Here is a 27,234-nt window from a genome sequence, read left to right as displayed (position 1 = left end):
GTATAGACTAGTGTGCATACTTTCATATTTGAATATTTACTTTTATTATATCAACTCCGAAGTTCAATTCCAAATTTATACAGCCCATTTTTTGTGCTGAGACATTTTGATATATACTATGATTCTGCGATTAAATTAAGACAGTGTTGGTTGGATAAAAAACCTGAAGTCTAAATAAAATTGTAATTGTGACACATTCCATTTATAATAGGAAATGCTATAATCCTCATAAGCAGTGTGATCAACCTGGGTGGGTGTGAATGTTATCTGCACAGAAAGCAGTTCAGCTTTTCTGGACAGAACCGGGGCTGAGTAAGTGTCTATCAAGACCTGCCATGTTTACAGACCTACAAGAATCTGTGTGGCTCTAAAACACAGGATATGGACCCCTGAAGAAAGGAGCAAGCATGCACAAGTGACAGAGCTCATCTGTTGGACAACATTGCACACTACACTTAGAGGTCATTACTTTATAATAGCTCATTATAGTTTGAATTTTAAACACCCTTAGAACACACATTATATCTTTGTGTTCCTTTGTCATGTTTTCTCTCTAGAGGAGAATCCCTGGATGTGGCTCTCAAATGTGAGTGTGTGTTAGAATCTCCTAGGTTGTTGGAGACATAGAAATCTTGAGCCCATTCCTAGAGATTTTGACTAAGCTGTTGTAGGGTCTGGGGGAGGTAGGTACAGTGAGTGCCCTAGGCAGTTCAACTTTTCTGTTGAACAGTTTTCTCCTTTTGGAGTTTTATCATTTGTTCTTCTTTCTATCTGCCTGAAACCACATGTTACTTGGGAGATCTTACAGCAAAGTCACATCATATAACAAAATTCAGGCCCTGAGCAATGTAAATTAGATTAAGGAGTTATGGAGTTATGTCTAACAGGGGAAAGTGTAGACTCTGATTGCAAAAGTTAGAAGTGAGATAGTAAGTAGAATAATTTTTAATATTACTTTCTGAAGAAACAAACTTTTACTCGTGATTAAGCCCTAACAGATATTTCTCACTGGAGAGTGTTTTAGAGAGTGGGTTTTGAAGAGGACTTCTGCATGCATAAATCCTTTCATGTTTTTTCCCCTAGTCATTTTCAGTAGAGTTACTAGGTAAAAGGGTTGAAACACTTTCTGAAAGGTTTTATATTGATATAGAACACCACTAGTAAGAAAGTAACAGCCACTACAACCACAGCAGTGATGGAAGAATCTAGCTGTACTAACCAGCACAAACCAGTCTCATAAAAAGTATCTTCCTCCTTACATCATCTGGCATAAGTTCTTACTTTACCAATGACCAATGCTAATATTAATAAAATAACAAAACTGGCAGTTCAAAACTAAAAATGCTCATGGTTTGTGGTGGGTATTGTGTTCCCTGAAACATTGTGTGTTCCAGAAATAAACATATATGGGGTCAGAGAACAGAGAGCCACTAGAACAAAGCCAAAAATGGTGGCTAGAAATTGAGAAGTGTAAGCCATAACAGAAGTTGGGCGGTGGTGGTGCACGCCTTTAATCCCAGCACTTGGGAGGCAGAGCCAGGTGGATCCCTATGTGTTCAAGGCCACTTTAGAAACAGCTAAGCATGGTGACCCACGCCTTTAATCCCAGAAACCCAACCTTTAATCCCAGGGAGTGGGGGCAGAAAGAGAAAAGTATATAAGGCGTGAAGACCAGGAATTAAAGGAGAAAAAAGCATGCAGTTAGTTAAGCATTTGGTTGGCTAAGCGTTCAGGCTTTGGAGCAACACAGCAGCTGAGATTCATGTGGAGGAGGACTCAGAAGCTTCCAGCCTGAGGAAAAAGGATCACCTGAGGAACTAGCAAGGTGAGATAGCTGTGGCTTGTTCTGCTTCTCTGATCTTCCAGCATTCACCCCAATAACTAGCCTCGGGTTTGTAAGGAAACATATGAACGGAACTTTCTGTGTTTTTTTGTTTTTTTTTTTTTTTTTTTTTTTAAGTGTGTGTGTGTGGTTTTTTTTTTTAATTTTTTTTTTTTTTTTTTTTTTTTTAGGGTTGAGCACTTGGGATTATGTAATCATTTACAGTCAGTGCTCATCTCTGGGGAAGACCAGTTCTCTCCTAGCAGTTTTTCATTATCTGTAGCTCTTCTTTTAGTGATGGGGTCCAGTATAATTCCCCCAATCCACATTGGAATGCCAGCTGGTATTATTTATTATTCAGGTCCTGTTTAAGCAGCTTTCATGGAAGTAGCTTCCCTGACGTATCTAGAAGACACAGTCTTGCAACAGACTTCATAGACATCTGGCTCTCAGAATATTCTGCCTCCTCTTCTGCCATGTTCCCTGAGCCTTAGGTATCAGGGTTGTGCTATAGACAGATCAGTTTGGGCTGGGCTTCCACAGTCACTTGTTCTCTGCATTTTGAGTAATTGTGGATCTTTCATTTGCTTTGAAAAATAAACTTTTATGATAAGAGGTGAGAGTGATATTTTGCTGTGGGTATAAGGGTATGTGTTTAAAATGCAGTTAGGGACTGTATTGGTTTAGGAAAGTGACAGTAGTAGGTTCTCCCCTAAGATCTACTGCTTCATTAGATGGTTATAATACAGGGCATGAACCAACTCTCTCATGTTCCCTGGGCCTTAAGTCTAATTATATAGCGGTCGGTTACCACCAAGTTATAACTACAGTTGTTGCTGGGTATGACCACTGGATAATTTCCTCCCATGGCAGATATGTATTCCAGTCCTCAGAGAGAAGGGTTTTGGGAAAAATTTAGTGTGATTTCTCTGCACACTGTGTCTGAAGTGTTTGATATTTTCAACAATAGGGTCTTGCCTTCAACTTCTGGTATACAACCAGGGGCAACAGCAATAACCATTATTTGGGGAGTTTCTTGGTACTCCCCTGACCTACAACTTGAAAGAAATTTCTCATGTCTGTTACGTGTGTGTGTGTGTGTGTGTGTGTGTGTGAGTGAGAGAGAGAGAGAGAGAGAGAGAGAGAGAGAGAGAGAGAGAGAGAGAGATGGTCTATGGCTCTTGGGGGGCCATTATCACCCCAAGTATTTTAATTTCATTCAAACTTTATGTATACACATACACATATGTGCTATTTGTTTTTTTAGGCAGATATAAAATAATGTGGTTCTTCATGGCTTTTCTAGTATCCTTACTGTTGTGCATCCTTTCTCTCCCCCTCTTTTCTTCTTTATTGACATCCTCTGGCCCTGCAATTAAACCTGTCCCCATTTTCCCCATTTTCCCTCTCAAATCACCTGTGCTCTATAGTCCCCTCATGAGTACTCCACTTCCCCCCATGTGTCCTCTTTTTACACCCTGATGTCTTTGTTTACTTCATGTTATATTCTCACATCTAAGGATTTGCAATTAAGAACTGCAGATGAGAGAGAACACATAGTTTTTGTATGGGTTACCTCAGTCAATATAATATAAATGGAAGTTTCATCCATTCACCTGCAAAGTTTATGATTTCATTTTTCACTGCAGCTGGATAGAATTCAGCTGTGTGTATATACCATATTTTCATTATCCATTTTTTAGTTGGAGGATATTAGGCTATTTCCATTTCTTAGCCATTGTAAATAGAGCAGCAATTATTGTTGAGCTATTGTGGAGAAGGATATCAAGTCCTTTGGGCATATGCCAAGGAGTGGTATAGCTTAGTATTTATGTTGAGCTTTTAAGTAATTATCCACACTGATTTTTCAGACTAGTTGCACTAGTTTGCAATTCTAATACATCAACAAACCCCCAAACCCCTGAAAACCAATGAAACAAAATACCCCCTCAAAGTGTAACAACCACCAGACTGTAACCTCATAAAAGCACCTAAAAAACCATGGAGTACAATTGTATGTTTGTCAACTGTGCCTGAGCATGAGGCTTGTCCTGGAGTATTTAATATACCAAGTGTTAGTCTATTGGAGGAAACTGATTTCTCTTTCCCAGAGGTATAAGTGACAGTTTAGTTGTTAACCTTTACCCTAGTGGCTAGGTTTTAATTTTATTCATTCATCATTAAAAAAACAATAAAATATAATCATGAGATAAAACAAAAGCTAACACATTGGTGTTGGAAAAGACAAACCAACAGAAGGAAAAGATCCCAAGAGAAAGTACAAGAAGCAGAGTATAAGAAAACTCATTTGTTTACACACTTAGGAATCGCATGAAAATTCTAAATTGGAAACCATACTGTAAGTTCAGAGGTCCTGGTGCAGACCAGTGTAGGTCCTCTGCATGCTACTTCAGTCCTTGTGAGTTCATATGAGCTTTGCTCATGTTGACTCAGAAGGCCTTGGTCCCTCCTATTTTAACACTTTTTTCTGCCTCCTCTTCCTCATCATTCCCTAAGCTGTGGGGGGGGGGGCAGGATTTGATGGAGACATCACATTTATGGTTGAGTGTTTCAAGGTGCCTCTCTCTGTTTCTCTCTTTATCACTCTATCCCTCTATATATACCTGGATGTTGGTCTCTGTATTTGTTTCCATCTGCTAAAAGAGAAAGCTTCTCTGATGATGGTTGAACAAGGCATTGATTTATGAGTAAAGCAGAATATAATTAGGAGTCATTTTATTACTACATTTATTTTTTTAATTTTTAGACCAGTATTATTTGCTTTTACCTAAGGTCCCTGGGCTATCTAGTCTTAGGTAATTGGTCACCCAAGCAGTGTCAGGGATATGTTCCATCTAGTGGAGAGTTGGCCTTAAGTCAGATGAGTTACTAGTTGGTTACTCCCACAAGCTCTGTGCCACTGTTGCCCTACCATATCTTGCAAGCAGTACACCATTTCAGATAAAGGCTTTGTGGCTGTCTTTGTGTTTATGCTTCTCCACTGAAAGCCTTCAGACACTGAAACATAGGGTTGAGGACTCTATGTAGGCACTGGCTTGACATCTCCATCTTCAGTGAGTTGTGTAGGTGTTGTCTTTAGGAATGGGACTTTACTGTCAGTTTGTGGAGAACAGCCTGTAGTCTTGGCAATAGCCTGGACTGTATGAGGCTTCCCATGGGTCCCCTCTGGCAAAAAAACTCAATTAGATGTAACCCAGTCCTAGTACTTGAAGCTTCATTTGGTGACAGGGGATGTCCAGTTGGGACTCTATCTTCCTTCATTTGGTAATTTCATTTATGTTGCTTACATATATGTGTATACTTTATGAAGCTTCTACTGTGTTAGCTTTCCATAGTCCCCCTCAGACATTCCTTAATTTTAATTGTGTCTTCTTGTATTCTCTCTCACATCTCCCTCTAACCTCCCCTCCACACCCGATCCTTCTATTTCAGCATCCTCCATCTCTCCATAGATATCTATTCTATTTTCCTTTCCTAATGGGATCTTTCTGTTCTCTTCACTCCCTTACTCTGTGGCTCTTGGTTATCCTGTACTTCACAGATAATACCCACATATAAGCAAATACATATCAAATTCATCTTTCTGAGTCTGAGATACCTTATTAAGAATGTTTTTTTTCTAGTTCTATCCATTTGCCTTCAAAATTCACAGTGTCATTTTTTTTTTAAACAGCTGAGTAATACTCCATTGTGTAAATGTACCACATTTTTTAAATCCATTCTTTGTTGAGGGATATCTAGGTTGTTTTCAATTTCTGGCTATTATTAATAGACCAACAATAAACATTTTGAGCAAGTGTCTCTGTGGCAGGATAAATGGGACCTCATGAAACTTAGAAGCTTCTGCATTGCAAAATATGCCATAATTTGGACAGAGCAGCAGCCTAGAGAATGGGAAATGATTTTAAGCATCTACACATCTGATAGAGTGCTAATATTTAAAATATATAAAGACCTCAAGAAACTAGGTATTAAGAAAACAAATAATCAAATTAAAAACAGAATACAGATGTAAACAGATAATTCTCAATAGAGGAAACTCAAATGGCTAAGAAACAAAGAAATGTTTAACATCTTTAGCCATCAGGGAAATGCAAATCAGAACTATTTGAGATTCCATCTTACACCTGTCAGAATTGCTAAGATCAATAAAACCAGTGATAGCTCATGCTTTTGCAGATGTCGACTAAGAGGAACACTCATCCATTGCTGTTGGGAGTATAAACTTGTATAGCTACTATGAAAATCAGTTTGGCAATTCCTCACGAGGTTGGGGATTGATCTACTTCAAGATCGAGCTATATCACTCTTGGGCATATACTTAAAGGATGTTTCATCCTGTAATAGCCCATTTTTAATTGGCTCTTTTGTTTCCTTAATTTTTAGTTTTTGAATTCATATATTCTGGATATTATCTTTCTGTCAGATGTAGAGCTGAAAAATATTCTCTCCCATTCTGTGGCCTTCTTTTCACTTGATTGGTTGCTTCTTTAGCTATACTGAATCTTTTTAGTTTGATGAGGTCTCACTTGTCATTTACTGTCCTTAACTCTTGAGCAAATGGGGGTCCTAATCAGAAAGTCCTTTCCAATACCTGTATTGTGTAGGGTACTGCCTATGTTTCCTTCTAGCAGTTTCAGTGTTACAAGCTTCCTACTGAAGTCTTTGATCCATTAGAAGTTAATTCTAGGGCAGGTTAATAAATAGGGTCTAACTTCATTCTTCTACAGTTTAACCAGCAGTATTTGTTGAAGACAGTAATCCCTCTTCAGTGTATAATTTTGGCCTTTTTGTTGACTATCAGATGGCTGTAGTTAAATGTACTCTGGTTTTCTTCTCTTCTTTTGGTCCATTGGTCTGTAGGTCTTTGTTCTGTCAGTATGCTAAATTTATACTATTTCCTAAATATTGGAGTAGGATTTTAAATTATGTAAGAATTTAAAAACCTATTTGTTATATGTGGCACATTATTGACTATGCTTTTATATGTGCTCTAGCTCTATCCAAAACATTTAATGGCAGAGATTGTTATGAGTAGGGAATCTCCCTATGACATGGAAATCCACATATATGTTGTAATCTAACCAACTGATTGGAATTTTAAAATCATTTTTTGGTTGCTCAATACTCTCTTGCTGTATTACTCTATTGTTCTCTCTCCTCATGTCTCTCTGTATACTGATATCAAACCCAGGGCATTGTACATGTGAGACAAGTGCTTTATGGTTGAATTATATTCCAAATCTTTGTAATTAGAATTAGCTTTAATGGTAAGGATGTGTGCCACTTCCATTTTGATAAAAAAAATGTACCATAAAAATTGGATTCATCTCTAGTTATTTCAGAGTTTATAGTTGTTTTTATTCTCTGGGCCAGTATCACTTTATTTTTACTGTTTTATTCTTTTTAAATATTTTATTGGTTTATAGAAGTTACACATGAAAAGGTTTTCATTGTGACTATTTTACACACACACACACACACACACACACACACATACATATACACATACGTACACGTACATACACACACATACTAGTTTATCATACTCACCACATCATTTCCTTCTATTTTCTTCCCTTTCTTCTCCCCTTTCCTCCAACCTTCACCCCAAATAGATCTCCTCGTAGTATAAGTGCCATTTTTGTATTAAGCAAATTACATAGTTTTTTTCCATCTGACACTCTGAAAAATAGCCAGTGTTTTTAACAGAGAGCAAAACACACATTTTGGATATTATTCTGGAGAGTAATATATTCTGTATATTAATCCATGGTTAAATAAAAAAATCTGTAAAGATTTCTTCCATTCTGTAGGCTGCGTCTTCATTTGCTTAATTATTTTCTTTGCTACTCTAAGCTTTTCAGTTTCATATAATCCCATTTGTCAGTTTAGGTTAGGGTTTCTTGAGCAGTTTTAGTCATATTCAGGAATTCATTGCCTTGTCTAGGTCTTGAAGTGTTTCAAATATGCTTCTCTTTAATAATTTCCAATTTTCAGGACTCAAAAACTAGACTCTTTGATCTATGTTTATATTGATTTTTTTCGATCTATGGAATTTGAATATTGAATTTTTTCGTTGTACTCTAGTTTCAGAGTTTTTACATATCATTATCCCACTTTCTCACCACACGTTGTAAGAGTATAGTCTTTTTTTCTATGTGTTTTTGAAACTTTGTTTTAATAATTAGAAGACTGTATCTTTGTTAATTTGTTTCTGGGTCTTTCTTCCTACATCTATGAAATGATCATAAAATTTTTATCCTGTCTCTATTTATTACATTTTTACTTACTATTTATTATATTTATAATAAGAAATACATTATTACTGTACTTATTATATTTATTAATTTGCATATGTTGAACCATCATAACATACATGGTATTAATTCAACTTGATCAAGGTGTATATTTTTAATGCGATATGTGATACTGTCTTTGGTTTGCAAGGAATTTTTTTCATGTATTTTCTTTTTTAAAAAATTTTATTTATTAAGAAATTTTCTGTACATTTTACATACCAATCACAGATCCCCTCCCCTCCCTCCTCCCACCCCTTCTAACCTTCTCTGTCAGTCATCCCACTTCCCATCCTTTACCTCCTCCAAGGCAAGACCTCCTGTGGGGAGTCAACAGAGTTTGATGCACACTCAGCTGAGGCAGGTCCAAGCCCCTCCACCATTGCAAGGGTTTTGTTGTGGGCTTTTAAATCCATGTTCATCAAGGAAGTTCATTTATAGTTTTTTTTTTTTTTTTTTAATTTTTGTGTGTGTGCTCTTGTTTTGGTAATACTGGAATCGTGGAATAAGTTTAGAAATGTTCTTTCTTCTTCTGTTTTGTATAAGAGTTTGAGGAATGTTCATATTATACCTTCTTTAAAAGTCTGCTAGAAGTTGCCAGTAAGTATATCAAGTTCAAGGGCTTGCTTTTTTGGGGCTGTGTAGGTGGGAGGTTGCTTATTTTTGCTTCCACCTCCCTTTTTACTGTAGGTATGCTTAGGTTTTCTTTCTTTCTTTCTCTTGGTTTATTTTCAGAATTCTCCTTTGTGGATAGGGAGAAATCAGGTTCTAAGGATCCAGGAATCCACAGGATGACCCTAGCTTAGACTACTAGCAATAGTGGAGAGGATGCCCGAACTGGTTTACCCCAGTAATCATATTGGTGATACCCTGACTGTCATCATAGAGCCTTCATTCAGTAACTGATGGAAGCAGATGCAGAGATCAGCAGCCCAGCATCAGACTGAGCTCTGGGAGTCCAGTCGAAGGGAGATAAGAGGATTCTATGAGCAAGGGGCATCAAGATCATGATGTGGAAAACTACAGATACAATCAAACTAAACTAGTGAGAACTCACAAAATTTAGACCAGCACTTGTGGATCCTACACAGGACTAGGCCCTCTGCATAAGTGAGACAGTTGTGTAGCTTGATTTGCTTAAGAGGCCCCCTGGCAGTAAGATAAGAATCCATCCCTCCTGCATGATCTAGCTTTTTGGGGCCCACTACCTATGTGGGACACTTTGCATAGCCTTGAGGCAGGGGGAGGGGCTTGAACCTTCCTCTACTGAATTTACCAGGCTCTGCTGACTCCCCATGGGAGGACTTACCTTCTTGTAGGAGGAAATGGGGAGTGGGTTGGGGGGAGAGGCTGGAGGGGCTGGAGGAGGGAAGAGGGGAATCTGTGATTGGTATGCAAAATGAATAAAAAAATTCTCAAATAAAAAGAAAAGAAAACAAATTCCCCTTTGTTTTGTGTATTGTCTTCTACCATTTTTCTTTTAGTTTGTGTCTGTTTCAGTAAGTTGTTTTCCTTTCAGACAATAATAATTCAGTCTCCTTTTAAAAGCCAATCAGCTAGTCTGTATCTTAATTGGAGAGTTTCTTTTCTTCTCTGAATCCTGTAATTTTGTTATTTTTTTCCTCCCAATGTTATTGGGTTGCATCCTTATCCCTTATTGCACTTTGGAGTTTCCTAGTTTGTTGACTTGTACATGGTTGAATCTTTCCTAGTTCTAGGCTCTTTTTTCACCCTTTTGAGGTTTATTTTTTCACTATCTTGTCCTTTTGTGACAAGCTTTATCCTTCTCTGTGTGCAGGGTTCCTCTAAGTATTTTCCAAATTCTAAATTAGTGTTTATTTATTGCTTTAGTTGGTGCATAATTTTGCATGTTTTTATTTTCTCCATTAATTTTAAGTTAATTGCTAGATATAGCCATTTTAATTGTGAGTTATTTTTTCCAGGGTTTGAAGCATCACTACACAAATCCTTGAGTTTTAGAGTTTCTGTTGAGTTTGGTGCTATTCTGATGAATTTGCCTTTGAAAGCATGTTGGCAGTTTCATCTAACAGCTTTAATATCCCTTCTTTGTTCTATAGTGTTAGCACACTGACTATGTATTACATGGTATTGTACTTCTCTGGTCATGACTATTTAGGGTTCTAAATGCCTTTTATACTTGCATACTCATATTGTTCTGTAGATTTGGGAAATTTTCTCCCTCTGTGTCTTTGGAGCCATTTTATGCAACAGACAGTAGAGCAAGTAATTCCATCTAACTAGTGCACAAAAATATCTTCCTTTGGTGAGAGAAGGGTTGGTGGGAAGATCAAAAGCTCTGTATAAAAGAAACCAATGACAGAAGTATGGGATGAGATAGATGCCTAGTATTTCTGGAATGCAGGGAAAATGATGTGACAAGACTTTGGAGAAAAGCTGACCGTCTGACAGTAATTTGAGTTCACAATGCAAATAAGAAAGAACAGAATGATAGGCTCATTCATTGAACTGCAGTTAGTCTTTCTCTGGCATCTTAGATCATTATCTTGCTTTGGTTTTCTTAGACTCCTGTTTTTGTTTCTCTAGATAGCTGAGAAGGACTAGAACTGTAGGCACATTAAAATGGGAAAATAATTTGATTATTTGAGTGGAATTGTCACAAACATGTCAGGATCCATTCATATATACTTTCAACAAACGTGGAGAAGGAAACTTGCTTAATCCAACATAATATTCAGAAGTTGGGGCTAGAGAGATGGATCAGTGATTAAGAGCATTTGATGCTTTTGCACAGGACCCATGTTTGGGTGCCACTACTCACAGGAAGTTCACAACTGCCTCTCACTCTTGTTCCAGTGGATCTGATGTCATCCTCTGGCCTTCATGGGTATCTGCTGTGTGTGCTGCACATACATACTCAAACACTCACACACATCCATTAAATAATAAATAAATATTTAGAAAATATTCAAAAGTCTAGAAAAAAAAACTTATTCCTAATGGTAAAAGTCTCAGAATATGTGTGACGGCTGCTACTCCATATTCCCTGCTATGCCTGCAACAAGGAAAGGAATATAGATGATGAAAATAAGATTCTAAAAGAACAAATGAATTTTTCATTAAATATGATTGGAAACCTATCGAGTAAATATATGTGAAAATATCTGAGAGAAGTTGGAGGAGGGGGAACCTGATTAGGATATATCATATGAAAAATATTTTTTGCCAAAAAATATTTTGGCATAATATTTAAATATAAGAAGGTTCTAGATGACAAGATTAATATAAAAATCTTTTATATTTCTGTGTATACTAGTAGTGATCATGTAAAATATAATTCATAATATATTTTCTGTATTACATTAAATATTAGATGACTAAGTACATGCATAATGAAGGATAGAAAACCAATATGCAATATTATAAAATAATACTTAGAGATATTAAAGAAGATTTTAAAAGTAGAGAAATGGGTCAGGATTAAAAAAATTAATCATATAAACCTATTAATTTGTCTCAAATTTATATTTTGGTTAAAAAATTATTAAAAATTCTAACATTTATTTCTGAAACTAATAAAAGCTTTTTGTGCCTGGTGCTGGGTACTGGCCTAAATGCTAGAGCTTATATAAGATGCATGAAGACACTGGGTTTGGTACCCTGCACTGCATAGACCAGATACAGTGGTGGCACAGAATCCCTCCACTCAGCAGGTGCAGTCAGGGGATCCTAAAATCAAGGTTATTTTCAGTTGCATAGGAAGTTGGAAGGCAGTCTGAAATAGATACATCCTGTCTCAGAAATAAAATAAGAAAGTTAATACCAAAAGCAACATGAAAATCACAAAGGCTAACAACAAACAAAACAATCCCAAGGGACAGCAAGCTAGGAAGGCTATATGAGTATGACTGCAGCATGGCAGGGAGAAGCAACTGGAACAATAGATGCCTAGATGCCAATCCACATCGTTTGGGCTGTCTGTGTCTGTGTAACAGTGCATACTAACGACCACTTAAGTTCAGTCATGATTCTTTGGACTCAGTGGGATGGTTCTCTTGTTGCAGTTCTTGGAAAACTCAATGGGGATGGTACTCTGTGCTTGGAAGTGGTTCTGGATAGTAGTTGGAAGGTTATTAGGTCAGTTGAGCATCCCCTTCAGATATTCTTCTTATGGAGCATGCGCTTTTTATAAGATGGCAGGTGGGATTCAAGGAATGTCATAACACATAGAAGCACAATTACTGTCCATTAAAGTAAGTTTTAGAAGTCACATCACATCCCTATCACATTTTACCAAGGTTACACGCCCATCCCAGATTCAAAGGAGTATGAAATATGTTCTAACTGTCCAGGTGAGAGAGTTTGAAGTATAGTTCAATGGTAGAATCCTAGAATAGTAAAGTGTTGGATTTTCCAATGTCGTAAGTCAAACCAAAATCATTGTGGGATGACAAGTTTTTGTCATGAGCCATGTACAGTGGTGAAAACCTACAGTCTGAGATACTTAGGAGGTTTCCGCAGGAGGATCACTTAAACTAATCTGGGCCAAAGTAAACCCTATTTTAAAAATTCATTTTCCTTAGTCCAAATATATATGTAAATAATTGACTTTTACTATGGAAAAATGTAAAACTTGCCCTTCTATTGTATTATGATCAAAAGAAGTTACTAGAAGCTGTATACCAAAATGTCAGAGCAAAAAAGGGAAAAAAAAATCATTAAACCATAAGCACAAGGTAAGAGAATATATGAGTGTGATTTTAGGTATCAAATTTTTTAAACCCACAAAATACATTAATTATAGAGGGAAATATTGATAAATTCATCTACAAGTTATGTGTGTGAATGTTCATGTCTCATTCTCTTGTCTCATTTCTTAGTTCAGCTATGGCTAGTGAATAGACCGTGCCATTCTGGCTCAAATGGCACTCTAACTCTAACATTTCTCCTAAGGTGTACAGTGTGGATAGTTTCTGTTTCATGTGTGGTTGATATATTGTGAACCTCAATAAACTTATCTGGGGGTCAGAGGTCAGAACAGCCATACTATTAAACATAGAGGTTAGGCAGTGATAACATACACCTTTAATCCCAGGACTTGAGATCTCAAGTCTTCCTTGGGAAAGTCATGTCTTTAATTCTAGGAAGTGATAGCAGGAAGCAGGAAGGTATATAAGGCGTGAGGACCAGGAACTAGAGGCTTTTAAAGCTTTTAGGCTTTTGAGCAGCATTTCACCTGAGATCCATTTGGGTGAGGACTCAGAGGCTTCCAGTTTGAGGAAACAACATCAGCTGAGAAGTTGGCAAGGTGAGGTTGGATATGGCTGGTTCTGCTTCTCCGATCTTTCAGAATTCACCCCAATACCTGGCTCCCCTGAGTTTCTTATTTAATAAGACCCTTTAGAAATTTTGTTACAGTCCTGGCCTTTTGCACATTCCAGAGAATCTCTTGACCATTGTGTGACTAGCCTTGGAATGTGGCATCAATGTGATTCAGCCCAGTAGAAACATCAGGAGAAGAACATTGATATGTGCTTCAGATTCTTGTCCCTCAGAAATACAAATCTGGCACTCATTTTGTGCCATCCTCAGAAGGTTCTGGTAGAATTTACCACATTCTCTATAGTGATGATGACAAGACTGTTTCTTCAGTAAATCTCCCTATTATTCCCTCAGTTGTAATTTAGAATTTTTCCCAGTTAAGCTACCCAATGGAAATGCTTGCCAGGGGTCTGTTTGTGTAGGAACTAAAACCACAACATTTCAATGAACAACTCCTCATTTTCTGCTCCTCATCACTTTTCCTGGTTTCTACTTTCTTTCCCCTTTTCTTTTTCATGATATAAGGTATCAAACTCCTAGACTGCAAGCATGCTAGGCAAGTACCCTACCACTGAGCTGTAGCTCTACTTCTACAGGTTCTATTTTACTGACATCATTAAAAGAGAGAAAAAAAAAAACATGTTGATTCAGAGTGAAAGTAGGTATTTCCAAAAATAGAACTTGAAAAAAATTTTACAGTTGAAGAAAAAAACTTTAAAAATCTTCTGTATGAAATATGAAGAGCTAATTCTTCAGAAATGGATTTGCACTTTAAATGTCACTGAAGAAAAACCTCACAACTGGCCAATATATATAAAGAAAAAGTACTTAATTGCATGTTAAAATACAATGAGATGTCATTAAAGTAAGAGTAACGATAACGTCAAGTATTAGCAATTCAAATTCTATCTAGCCATTGGGAATATGAATTAAAACAAGTAATTTGGAAAACTTGGTATCTATCGAAGTTGGAGATATGCTCATATTTTGATCTACAGTTCAACCTTGGACATTTATGGACATTTTAAAGATAGACATTTATGCCCATGTTCCTTTGGACATATTGTCTATAATAATTAGTAACTGAAAAAATATAAATATGCAACCACCTTTATGGATAAATACATATAATGTAGAAAGTTCAGTTATATATAATATAGCAAATAAAATTAATTTAGTGGCACATAAACTAGATGTAAAGTAGTTTTAAACATAAAAATATGTGTTAATATTTTAATTCACATCAAACTTAAATTTTGTTTACTAATACATACTTAACAGTGAAGGTATAAAAGGCAGGCTGTAATATGACAGACTTGATTGATGGCTAAGGTGTGGTTGAGAGTGGGCAGTATTCTTTTACAAACTAAGCATTAGGACATAAAATCATGAAAAATTAACACAAAAATAAAGGCAAATGAAACAGTTTTGTAATCTTCCACAGACTGGTTTCAAAACGATCATTTAATGACCTATTGTATTTTAATTCTGCTTCTCAACTCCCCAGACTAAAACATGATCATATGGAAGCAGGTCTCACACATCATGCTGGGACATGCATACCTATTTTTATGTTTGTGATGTTTCAAGATATTGTTATCCCAAGCAGTAGTACTATTTCCCAAGACATTTAATCATAATTTCCCAGTACTACTGGCTATCAAACCAGTGTTCAATGTTTTCTGATCTTCAAAATGATTGAAATAACTGGTTTGTTTAAATCAGGATCCTTGCAGTGGTCAGCATCTGTTTTTGTCTGCTAGACCTCTGGCACTGAGCAATTATGCCTTTTTTTTTTATCACCTATTCTCTCATTTTCAATATATATATTTTTTCAATCTCTAAAATGTCCTTTATTGGATGAAAAGTATATGGTAGGTTTACAATTAAGCTTCTTTTTATCTTTGAGTGCACTCCTCCATTTTCTTTTTCTTCTTAGTTTCCATTGTTGAAGTCAAGGAGATCATTTGACCAACAGTGTGGTTTATTATCTGAGAGCCCAGCTTGTGTACGGGCTTGTGTGGTGTTTTCCTTTGCCACATGTGCTTCCTGTAAGTGGAAAACAAACTGTAGTGAATACTGCCCTAGATTTTAGTTTGTAGGCATCTCTTTGGAGCAGGGGTGGGTGGAAACAGTATTTTTCAGGTGAGCCTTTCTATCTCTGTTGGAAAGAATAACATCAAAATCTTTTCATTGATCATTGTCTTCCTGCACTTTTCCTCAATGAAACTTAAAAATGGTCATGTTAATATTCTGCTTCTTGATCTAATAAACACTTTAATTATCTTTCCTATATTAGGGGATTGTATAATAATTCATTTAAATATCTATAAACTTTTTTCAGAAGTGTTGAATTGTAAATATATCTAAAAATTACATATGCATTTTACATATGTATGTTGCCATGGAGGATAAACAAATAAATTTGGTGAGGAATATTTTAAAATTATACCTATGAAATTTGTATTTCATATACTACATAGAAATTATTTATCCATAAGAAATATCCCCATAATCTTCCATATTATCATAATTTAAGTAATATTGATGAATGACCTATAATTTAGCTGTAGTCTATGAGGTGGTGAATTGTGGGTGGTGAATGAATTAAACCAAGTCATACCAGAGTTATCCAAACTTGCTTTTAATGTTGAACTAATGTGAAAAAGTACTAAAGTAGCATGTGGTGATGGTGTACAGAATGGAGTCTGGAAGTAACTTCTTAAGCAGCATCTACTAGAACATATTACTATATTTGATGAATAATTAAGAGATATGCCATTTTAAAGTGATAACTTGATTGATATTTTATATATTAAAAACTTATAAATGTTTATTCAATTTGATGGCTAAAGAGTGATTATGTCTTCTGTTTTCCACATTAAATTGATTCTAGATACTATTACCCATGGCAGATTGACCAAAGTAATACAAATAGATTTAAAAATATACATAAGTAATAAATTCCCCCTAGCTTGTAGATAGAGATTGCAAATCAACTACCTTTTCTATGTGATAGCAGAAGGGGAATTAAGAGTTTACAGCTTTCTTCCTAAGGAGGTATTGCTATCATATATATTTCTAATAAAATAATACGTGAATCATATTCTCAGGAATGCCGCTTCTGAGAAACATAAAGGAGACATAGTTAACCACATTGGCTCCTGGGAAAATTTGCCATTGTTTTTGGAGAACTTTAGACTACGTTATTACTAAAAGCCAAGTAAAAAGTGTATAAAATCTCTTAAAATTGATTGTTATGTGTAGGTGATCTTGGGACTTGTTTTAAAGTCTTTTTCCAAGGTGCTATAACTGATTACACGTCTCTGTTCCTAATTTAGTTTCTATTACTGCAACGGCCTTTTACACTGGTGGCAGAAGAACACAGGACTGGAAAAGACTGGCATCTAATACTCAGTGATCAAAATCATTGTTTGTTATGAGACCTTACGCAGGCTTTTTCTTTGTGCTCCTTTCCTCACCTGGTGAATCTTGGTAACTCTGTGCTTCATGTAGCTGTTGTAATGATTAAATTCATGTAGTACCTCTGAGTGTACCCACACAAATCCATAGACGAGAAACCTTTGACTTAATCACATACTAAAGATTGTCACTGCCTGTCAACTTTTTCACTAAAGTTCAGAGCCCCTGAGAAATATCTCATTAGACGTCAACATTCTTAACTTTCAAATCCTTCTTTTCTCCTAATACTTCACCTGTCCTCTAGCTCCTTGACAGAGTCTTCCATTGTAATTCCAGGGTTTCAAAATGTTGGTACTTAATAGTCCAGAAATTAATTGAGGACACCACATAATTATAAACTTCTTTTCAAGAAAGACAATTTAAAATAACCAATGATATTACATGTGGAAATTAAAAAAATATTTCTTGTTTAAGTATTCCCAATGTGTGTTTTCTCTGATAAACTATACACTGTATGAGGCAGAGAGAGTCTCAGTAAGTCTACTGTGACCACCTGGCTATGCAGGATCTAATATATAAACAGATACTAAGTTTAATGAGCAGTTTTGCACGAATAAAGAAAAGACCTCTATTAATAGGAGTTATACTAGGAAAACTTAAATATGTGACTTTTATGCCACATATGTATACAAAACTGTTCAGTGCTCACAGTAACAACACAGAACAAATGTTACTGTTTTGCTGACACACATTATCAGCATCTGGACTTGCATTCAGTTCTAAAGCACAAAGCCAGTCTCACATGGCTCAAACTTTGTACTTTAAATTGGCAACAACATACCAGATTTAGTAAGAATATAGGAATAACTGTTCACTGAACATGTGAGAAGAGTCTATTCAGTTATTTTGGCCATAGTCATGTCGCTATGTCAGACAGGGACAACATTTTAATCCCATTTTAGATACTTGCTTTGACAACTTTGTACTAAGGTTTCAGCAAGGATTTAAGTTTTTAATATTAAAATTTGAATACTCTTTTACTTACTATTTTTGTTATATGCATCTTTGTCTTCTTTGAGCTCCCTTATGAAACTCCACTTACATGTAAACTCAATAAAGTAGAATTTAGAAAAATCAAAAGTGATGGTACAGGCTACACAACATGTATCTTCTGGCTTAAATATGCCTATCACAGAAATTCCACAAACATCTCCTTCAATAAATAATGCTGAGAGACCTACATATCCACAAGTAAAAGAATGGAATTCAATTTTTTTCATTTTATATAAATATCAACTCCAAATGAATCAAACATTTTTCAAGTATGGCCTGAAACTCTAGAACTGTTAGAGCAAAAGTTATAGCAAACACTTCAAGACATAGGCAAGGATTTTTCTTAATAGGACTCCAGTTGCCCAGGAAACAAAGCTATCAGTTAATAAATGAGAACTAATGATATTGAGAAAGCTACTGTGCACCAAGGAAATAGCAAGCAGAGTGAAGAAATAGCTCACGGAGTGGAAAAGGCTTTTCTAGTGATACATCTGCAAGAGGATTAATACCTAGGACACACAAACAACAGAACATAACAAGAAATTAAATAGCTGGATCAATGAAATGGATAACAAAATGAGCTATTAATTGACAAAAGGAAACATGTAAATTAAAATTAAACATCTGAAAAATGTTCAGCCTCACTCGCCATCAGAGAAATGCAAATTAGGATTATATTGAGATTCTATTTCACATCAGTCAGAATGTCAGTCATGTAAACCTATTTCCTACCTTCTTTTCTTTTAAATGCATGGTATCCGGCCTTATGTTCAGGTCCTTGATCCATTGGAGTTGAGTTTTGTGCAGAGTGATAGATGTGGATCTATTGCATTCTTCAACATCAGGCCATCCCTTCAGTTTGAACAGCAATATTTGCTGAAAATGCTGCCTTTTCCCCAGTGTGTATTTTGGCTTCTTTTTATACATAAGGTGTCTAAAGGTGTGTGGAATTATATGTGGGTCTTCAGTTTGATTCTACTGACCACTGAATAGATGCCCAACTAGAATCTTCACCCATACTAACTAACATTCGCAGTGCTAGATGGTACTCTGCATGCTACCAGAAGAGAAAAGCAATCATCATTATCACCCAGCTGCAAACCCTGTGACCTGCCATAGTTACGTTCCTGGGAGATAAGCTGGCATAAATGTAGTAAGACTAACCAGTCACTTTTATTGGATTTAAGGCCTACTCCAGGAGTGGGAATTCATATCTGACACTGCAAAAATAGCCAAAAAACCTGAGATTAGATAGATAATGGGCCTACGGGTAAACCTAATACTGTTATTTTGCTAAAGAGACATAGCAATAAAATAAGCCCCAATGACATACTGCTACACACATAGATCAATGTATTATTCAACTCTCCTCAGAGAAGATTCTACTTGCAGTAGACTGGAATTAACATAAAGACCCATAGTTGGACAATGCATAGAGAATAAGAGACATTAGTTCACTCAGTCCTAGATAGAAAGCCTTGATCAAATACCTCCCTTCAAGGCTCGGGGATCTACACAGAAGAGGAGGCAGAGAGACTGAAAGTCAGAAGGGTGAATGATTCCAAGGAAACAGTGCTCTGAGACATAAGAGTACTGACGCATAGATGAACTCATTGAGGCTGGAACAGGTCAGACACAATCCCAGAAGTAAAAGGGGGAAGTGGACACAAATTCCCATACCTACTCAGGAAACGACTGGCAACTGATACCTTCTAGGAAAGGGAAATCAGTTTTCTCCAATGAAGTGTCACTGGGTGTGTCAACCACACTCTTAGGCCACAGGCCAATACAAAATGGATTCCATGGTGTGTGTGTGTGTGTGGGGGGTATTTCATTTTGGTACAATTTTGTTTGTTTTGATTTTTCATTTATTGTTTTGCTTATTTTTGAGAGAGACATTCAGAGAGAGAGCATGAAGTTGGGTTGGGAGGGAGGTGGGGAGGATCTTGGGATTTAGGGGAGTTGAGGAAAGAAAAGCATGGTCACAATATATTGCAGAGAAAAATTTTAAATGAAAAAAGGCAAACAAATAACAAATGCTTTCATGAGAATGTGGACACAAAGAAACACATATATATTGTCAATGAGAATGTAGGCTACTCCAGCTACTATGGAAACCAGTATAGGTTTCTTAAAAGATGAGCAATTTATCTTTTGTATGACCTACTACTGTGACTCCAACTCAACATATCCCAGAGATACTTGCATATCAGTGTTTTTGTGCAGCACTACTCATAATCATTAAGCTATGGAATCAACCTAGGCTAGGAATACATAAAGAAAATGTGATAAATATACACAAAAGAAATTCTTTGCAGCTGTCAGGAAGAATGAGTTGTTATTTGCAAGAAAATGTATTGACTATATTAAATAAATTAAGGTTTGTCTCAGTACAACAAATGCCAAAATTTCTCTCATTGTATAAAATGTTTATACAGATATATAAGAACATGCATATATGTGTTACATGAAGGCAGAAATCAAGCTGTTTAGGGAAATGATAGGGACTCGTGCAAGAGGAAATGTTTGAAGAAAAAGGGGTATTTGGTTGTTACCGATTCTCCTTTACACCAATTTCTTTTAATCCAGTGTAAACCAAGTGGTACAAAAAGACTTTCTTAGTCAAAGAAGATTTTGTTTTAAAATACAGCTTGGGGGTTGGTCTTCTCAAAACAACAACAAAAATCTGAGATAAATTGGAAAAATGCGTGTGGGTATGCGTATTTGGCAAGTAGGAGACAACAGGAGCAGCAGTGTCCTACGCCACCCTCAGTCTGCTGGGGTGTCCTGTTGCCCCAGAGAGCTGTACTGAAGCCATTTATCTTATAGATGTTTTGTCAATTTTAGGCCAGAAGTTTTCAAAGTTGTGCTGTCAAAAATGGAAAGACTGGCTAAAGATTGGCAATAGGATAATCTGGTAATCAACAATTTAAACCCTATCAATCAACATTGTATTATTACTGTAATGCAATGCTAAGAGAGACAGAGAGAAAGAGAGAGAGAGAGAGAGAGAGAGAGAGAGAGAGAGAGAGAGAGAGAGACAGACACAGAGACAGAGACAGACAGACAAGCAGGAAATAAAAGAAAAAACTGCACAAACAAAATGAGAGGAATGTATGAAAGGGAACAAAAGTATAGTTGTATAAACTATGACACAGTAGAAAGACTGCTGAAATGAAACCAAAAAAGGATGCACAAGCGGCACAACAGGAAGAAAACAAGATCATAAAGCAGTGTTAGAGCAGGTTATCGCTTGGTCTCTGAAAACCCTGGGCATCTGTTGTAAGTGTGAAAGGAGAGGCTCTGTTGACCTTGTGAACACTTCTTGTCTCTCCCATGGTTTATTGTGGTGCTGAGCCTGTGTGGGACAGGGATGTGATGTCTGTCCTTGCTACCTTCACTTTCCTAGTTTCTTTTGTTTGCCCAGGGTGTCTGTTTGCTGCTTAGTTTTGTGGCTTGTGGACTGGGAGTTTCTCTCATCATCCCTGGATTTCTTAGCACATAAGGCTTTGGTGGCTAATGGTCAGCTTGAAGGTATCTCCCAAGTCCCCTGGAAGTGTGGAAAACAGCTGCAACATTGAGACATGCACAGATTTCAGGGTGTGTGTGTGTGTGTGTGTGTGTGTGTGTGTGTGTGTGTGTGTGTGTTTCTGTTCTTTCATGACCTTCTCAGAATTAATCCCCACTGCTGAGTAGCGCTTCATTTTTTGCAGTACCGCAGTGAACAGCAGATAGTCAGCTCTAGAGGTTGACCCTCCATGTGACTTCAGTTCAAGGGTGTCATAGTCCAGGTTTATTTGATAATCAAATTCATTACTGGCTGGCAACTGCATTTGGGTTACTTTCCCTTTGCACTAGGTTGCCTGAGGAGGGCTTTGGTGTGTGCAAGATCAGGAGCTAGCATCCCACTCCCCAGTTTTCCTTTTGATGGCTTTAGGAGTAAATGTGGGTTTTGAGTGAATGGAAATAACAGAGAATTTTGTCTTACCTCTAAACAATACTCTGAATCAACATGATCAGAGCTCTTCTGAACTCGCTGAGACCAAGGCAGCATGTGCAGGCCCTGCCTGGGTTGCATTAGGTTCTCTGCATATTATGACTTCTAGTTTAGTACGTTCATGAGATTCCTGAGTGAGCGAACAGGTGGGTCTTTGATTCTTATGCCTTCTTTTGGGTTCAGTTCCCTCTGTTCTGTTGTTTTGTCCAACTCTGAAGTGATAATTTTTGTTTTATCTTATTATACTTTATTTTTTATATTTAAAAATGAACAAATGAATAAATGAATGGATGGATGAGTGAAAATGTAGCCACTAAGGCAGTGGTTCTCAACCTTCCTAATGCTGTGACACTTGACTACAGCTCCTCATATTGTGATGACACCTAACCATGAAATTATTTCTTTGCTACTTCATAACTGTAATTTTGCTACTGTTATGAATCATATTATAAATATTTGTGTTTTCTAACCATCTTAGGTGACCTCTGTGAAAGGGTCATTCAATCCCCAAATTCATGACCCACAGGTTAAGAAACACTGCATTAGGGTAAAGGTTAACAACTGAACTGTCACTTATACCTATTGGGAGAAGGAGGGTAAGTTTTCTCCAACAGAGCGACATGAGTTTATCAACCACTACAGGACAGGCCTCATGTTCAGGAGTAGCTGACCAACACATAATAGAATCCCCAGGTTTTTGTGTGCTTTTATGTGGTTACAGTTCAGTTTTTTTTTTTTTGTGTGTGTGTGTGTTTACTGTTTTCTTAGTTTGAGTTTTGTTATTGTTCTACTGGATTTTTTTTAAATAAAGAACTTAAACTTGTGGGGAGATAGAGAGGAGGGGAGGATCGAGAGGAACTTGGGGTAGGGGAAGAATATGAAATTAAAACAATCAAAAATAAAATGAAAAATATTCTGTATCAGGTACTGTGCTAAGTTGAACTCCACTGTGTCAGTCCCCTTAACAGATTTGAGTACAACCCAGGTGATGTTGGTCTCCACCTTGTCTATGGATAGTCCTTCTAGTGACTTGAGAGATGGCCCAGTGCAGTGTGCAGTGCACAGTGTTCATACAGAGGGTCCAAGTTCAGCTCCCAGCACCCACATCAGGTGGCTCCAGACTATTGGTGACTCTAGCACCAAGGATCCAATGCCTCTGTGGCATTTGTATGTGTGAGCACAGATGCTTTTTATATATAAAGCATTCTACAAAATAAAAAAAAAATATTAAAAAAATTTTGTTAATGACTTAACTTTCTGGCTGTAGAGCTCATAAAATATTAGAGTAAGAATTTCTCAAGCAGTCAGCACTGTTGCTGACACTGTCTCTTTTCAAATAGAAAATGAGATGAGTGTAATCAAATTACAGTGAGTTAGTTTTTGATATAGAAAATTCAGTTCAGAATAGTGTTCTACATTGGAGGAAAACTTGAAGTAGAACAAAGCTGTATTTGATGATCTTGATCCTCTTGATACACTCAGCGTTTTTGAGTCTCAGAGTTGCTCCTGGGTCTACATAGACAGAATCCAAAGGTGTTAATTTTTTTTCTCATTCGGTCTAGATGTCCTTGGTGAGTATCCCCCCATGGAATCCAGTTCATCTCCAATCTGTCAGAAGACATCAAAGGTGATTCTGAGTTCTTATGTCCTGGGCTTGTGCAAAGGCTGTGTGAGTACACTGAAATAATGAGAGCAGTTTCACTGTCATCCAGGGTCTTCTAAACTCATTTTACAATGGGTTTATAATGATGCCAGAATGAACTCACCTTGTGGTTTCAGGCTGACAGGTGTAATGTCTGGTTAAGGTTGGATTTGCTCTATTTGTGTAGACTTATTCTTTGCCCCACAGAAACTTTTGATGAATACAATTTTAATATAAAACCAAGAAATTAGGTACATGGAGGAAATAGTATTTTCTAGTGTGGTTATCAAATATCTTACGTATTTCCAGCACAATAGATATGTGGTTATTCACACGTGAAATATTTCCATTGCATTCTAGCTTCACTTGTGCTCATTTTTAAGGAGATAGTACTAAGGACATCCATTTACCTCTTGGGAAGGTCACTATCCAAAGAAAGGAAGCCCTAGTAATGAAGGATTAGTAAATTTAGTAGTTACATCAACCATAGACCTTTTATTTACCTCTTATAATTGATTTTGGAGTTGTTGAATATATTTGTACTATGTAAATATTATGTGTAGATAATCTTTTGTTTTTAGTCTCAATTGACAGTGATAATTCCCACTATGGAATTAGGCTTTATGTTTTTTATTTCCAGGGATTCCGACAGTGATTTTAAATTTAGTTTGGTAATTAATTAAGTTTTGCAGTTCTTTGATGAACATTTCTTGATGTGATGAAAAGTGTAAGAGTGCCAAGTCACATATTTACTAACTTGGAAATGCCATAATTTAATTCGTCTAGTCCTGATTCTCTTAGCCATAATTTTAAGGGAGTTCAGTCAACTAACATAAAGAACTGTTTTCTTAATATCAGCTTTTTTTTTGCCTTTATCATGGGAATCTTTTAGATACTGAGCACTATAGGCACAGTTTCCCAACTTTTAATTGGCTCAAAGAAGAACAGTTTCCTACATTAGCCAGGTTTCTGGATGAAATTCCAATTCATGATCCTAGCAAAAGTTCAATGGTTTGCGGCTGTAGATTAAGTATTTATTTCTATATTCACAGAATCTTCTACTAGGAATGAAAATATAATCAAGTATTTGTAATTCTAATCTAATAACTTTCTTCATGTAGACTTGTTCTGTATATTATTACATGATATAATATAGTATGATATAGCTTATATTTTACTACACATACCAATTAAGAATTATTTCTGTGACTAGGCAGTCAAATCTCACTACCAAAATTAGGTGTCTGTTGGAAGGCTTCTGGGAGTCTCAGGGGCTGAGAAATTTTGTTCATTCTACCTATTCTTATTCAGGAAGAGAGTTAACATGAGGACTACTACAGAATCTCTCTCTCTCTCTCTCTCTCTCTCTCTCTCTCTCTCTCTCTCTCTCTCTCTCTCTCTCACACACACACACACACACACACACACACACACACACACACATAGCCTTCCCCACCCCCATCCCCTCCTAGGACCTTTCAGTTCCTCAAGAATAGCTTTCTCCAGTCCTATACACACTGGGCAAAAGCACATGTGCTGTGTTTTGAAGATGTGAATAAGAAAGTGGCCTGAATTTTCCCCCTTCACTGTAACACTTTACATTTCATCCCTTCTTACTAAAGACATCTATTGCTGTCTTTTGTATAAACCTGTTCATAAAGTAAACCTTTTAACGTCTATTGGAGCCAGGGAAGGTATCTAACACCTATGATTTCAAGCAAATTTTCTTCTGTCCTCATTTTACATATACACCTCTTGCCCTTAAATCAACACCTTATTCTTAGAAATAACTGATGTTTTCATATGCTGGGGCATTGCAGGGGTGTTTTTTTTTATATAATGCATTTTGATCGTGTCTTTCCCTTTTCCAACTCCTCCCAAATCCTTCCTAACCCCCTTTCCAAATTTATGTGAGAAAACTAGAATATGAGGTTTAATAGGGAGGGAATGGGAGAGATAATTGACAGAATATGGGGAGGGACAGCTCATAATAAAGAGCACATTAAAAAGGGGGGATTTCCACCTATGGCAAGAAGCACTGTGGCAGATGACATGGATCTGGCATATGGGAACCTGGTTGGCACATAGCAGGCCCATGGTGGCTCCAGGCACACACAGAGTCATGTTGACACCCCCAGTTCTCCTCCCAGTGTGGATTTGAGCTGAATCAGGACCACTTCTTCCTGGAAGTTGCCATCTGCATCCAGAGGTGTGCCTCCGAGTTGGACTTGTACTTGGGGGTGGTCTTCAAGTTCTACACTAAGCTATACTTTCTGAGATTAACACTTCCTGGAAGGACTGTAGAAAATGGAAGTAAGGGTTGGGGATTTAGCTCAGTGGTAGAATGCTTGCCTAGCCAGCGCAAGGCCCTGGGTTCGGTCCTCAGCTCCATTTAAAAAAAGAAAGAAAGAAAAGAAAGAAAAAGAAAATGGAAGTGAGCAGGGTTCCTATGATGCATATAAAGGAAATTTTACTATTAGATTGTCCAAGGAAACTCCTGGTCATCATTCTGAGGGGTTGAGCATGTTAACTGCTCTTCTGGCCCAAAGAATATCCAGATCGGCCAAACCACTTGTGTAACAAATAGATGCTTCTGGAGTTTCTGAAGAAGGGGCTGATGATGAGGATCCAGAGTTTGACTAGGGAACTGAGCAGACTCCCTATGAAGAGGTCTCAGAAAATGCTCTGTTATCACAGTGTCAGTATGGATTTGGAACCCCACTGCTCGTGTGGTTTAGTGATTACAGGATGAACTGGTTCGGGTTATTCATATTAAGTATCCAGATTTCACTCCTGTGACTGAATGAAGGCAGAAAAGCATGGCTACTGAGCTGGCCAAATTTGGCCCAGATCATTATCTAGCTGACTTCTTTGAAGATGAGGCAACTGAGCAGCTTTTGGAAGTACAATCGTTGGTGGAATGATGCACATGCAGAAGTGATGGCGTCTTTGGGAAAGAGCCAAAAGCAAGACCATGCTGCCACATTAGTGTCTTTTTCAGAAAAGGAAAAAAAAAATCAGCTATGAAAATTTGTGCATAAGTTTCACCCGCTGAACAAGAAGGCTCACCATCAAGCATACTACAGTTTATGTGACATCCTTCTTGCCTATTGTTCTCAAGTACATGCCATTGAAGGAGAGGACAGTGTTGAGTCTGCATGGGCTATCAGAAAGCTGAGCACAACGCTGCTGGTTTAAGGCTTAGACAGATATTCATGAAATCCTGGTGTCTTTTTGAAATCGAGATGAAAACCTACAGAGATACCATAAAGATACTGCAACTAGAAAACAAACCTGTGTCTTAAAAGTCCTCTTTAGGGGCGGCCTCTTGATGGAGCCTGCCAGGTGGGGTGGCCTGACCAAATCAACTGCCATATAGGCCCACATCCAGTCAGCCTCAACACTTCCTCCATCTATGAGCTGCTGGACCAGGAGGAGGCGGTGCTGCAGAACAGGATCCACCTCCTCCATCTATGTGCTGCTTGACCAGGGGGAGGTGGCACTGCAGAACAAGATCCATGATCATGCCGTTGCTACCTAAAACGAAAACCTGAAGCACGGCTGCAATTAAGATGGCAGCTGGCCCCTGCCACCTATCACTAGACCCATGGAGGCCCTGCAGAGCTCTCAGTATCCCTGGAACAGCTAAAATAAAGGAAGATGCTTTTAAAAGGTG

At 37.2% G+C, this 27,234-nt stretch overlaps 1 pseudogene; it reads left to right on the top strand.

Annotated features, from left to right (window-relative positions):
- Window positions 1–26,796, top strand: part of LOC118577849 — a 173,359-nt pseudogene extending 146,563 nt beyond the window's left edge.
- Window positions 26,797–27,234: the final 438 nt, after the last annotated feature.

This window comes from Onychomys torridus, chromosome 2, assembly GCF_903995425.1.
Source record: "Onychomys torridus chromosome 2, mOncTor1.1, whole genome shotgun sequence".
In the NCBI taxonomy this organism is placed as follows: domain Eukaryota; kingdom Metazoa; phylum Chordata; class Mammalia; order Rodentia; family Cricetidae; genus Onychomys; species Onychomys torridus.
The sequence above is the reverse complement of the archived record's forward strand: the minus strand, read 5'-3'. Positions and strand labels throughout refer to the sequence as shown.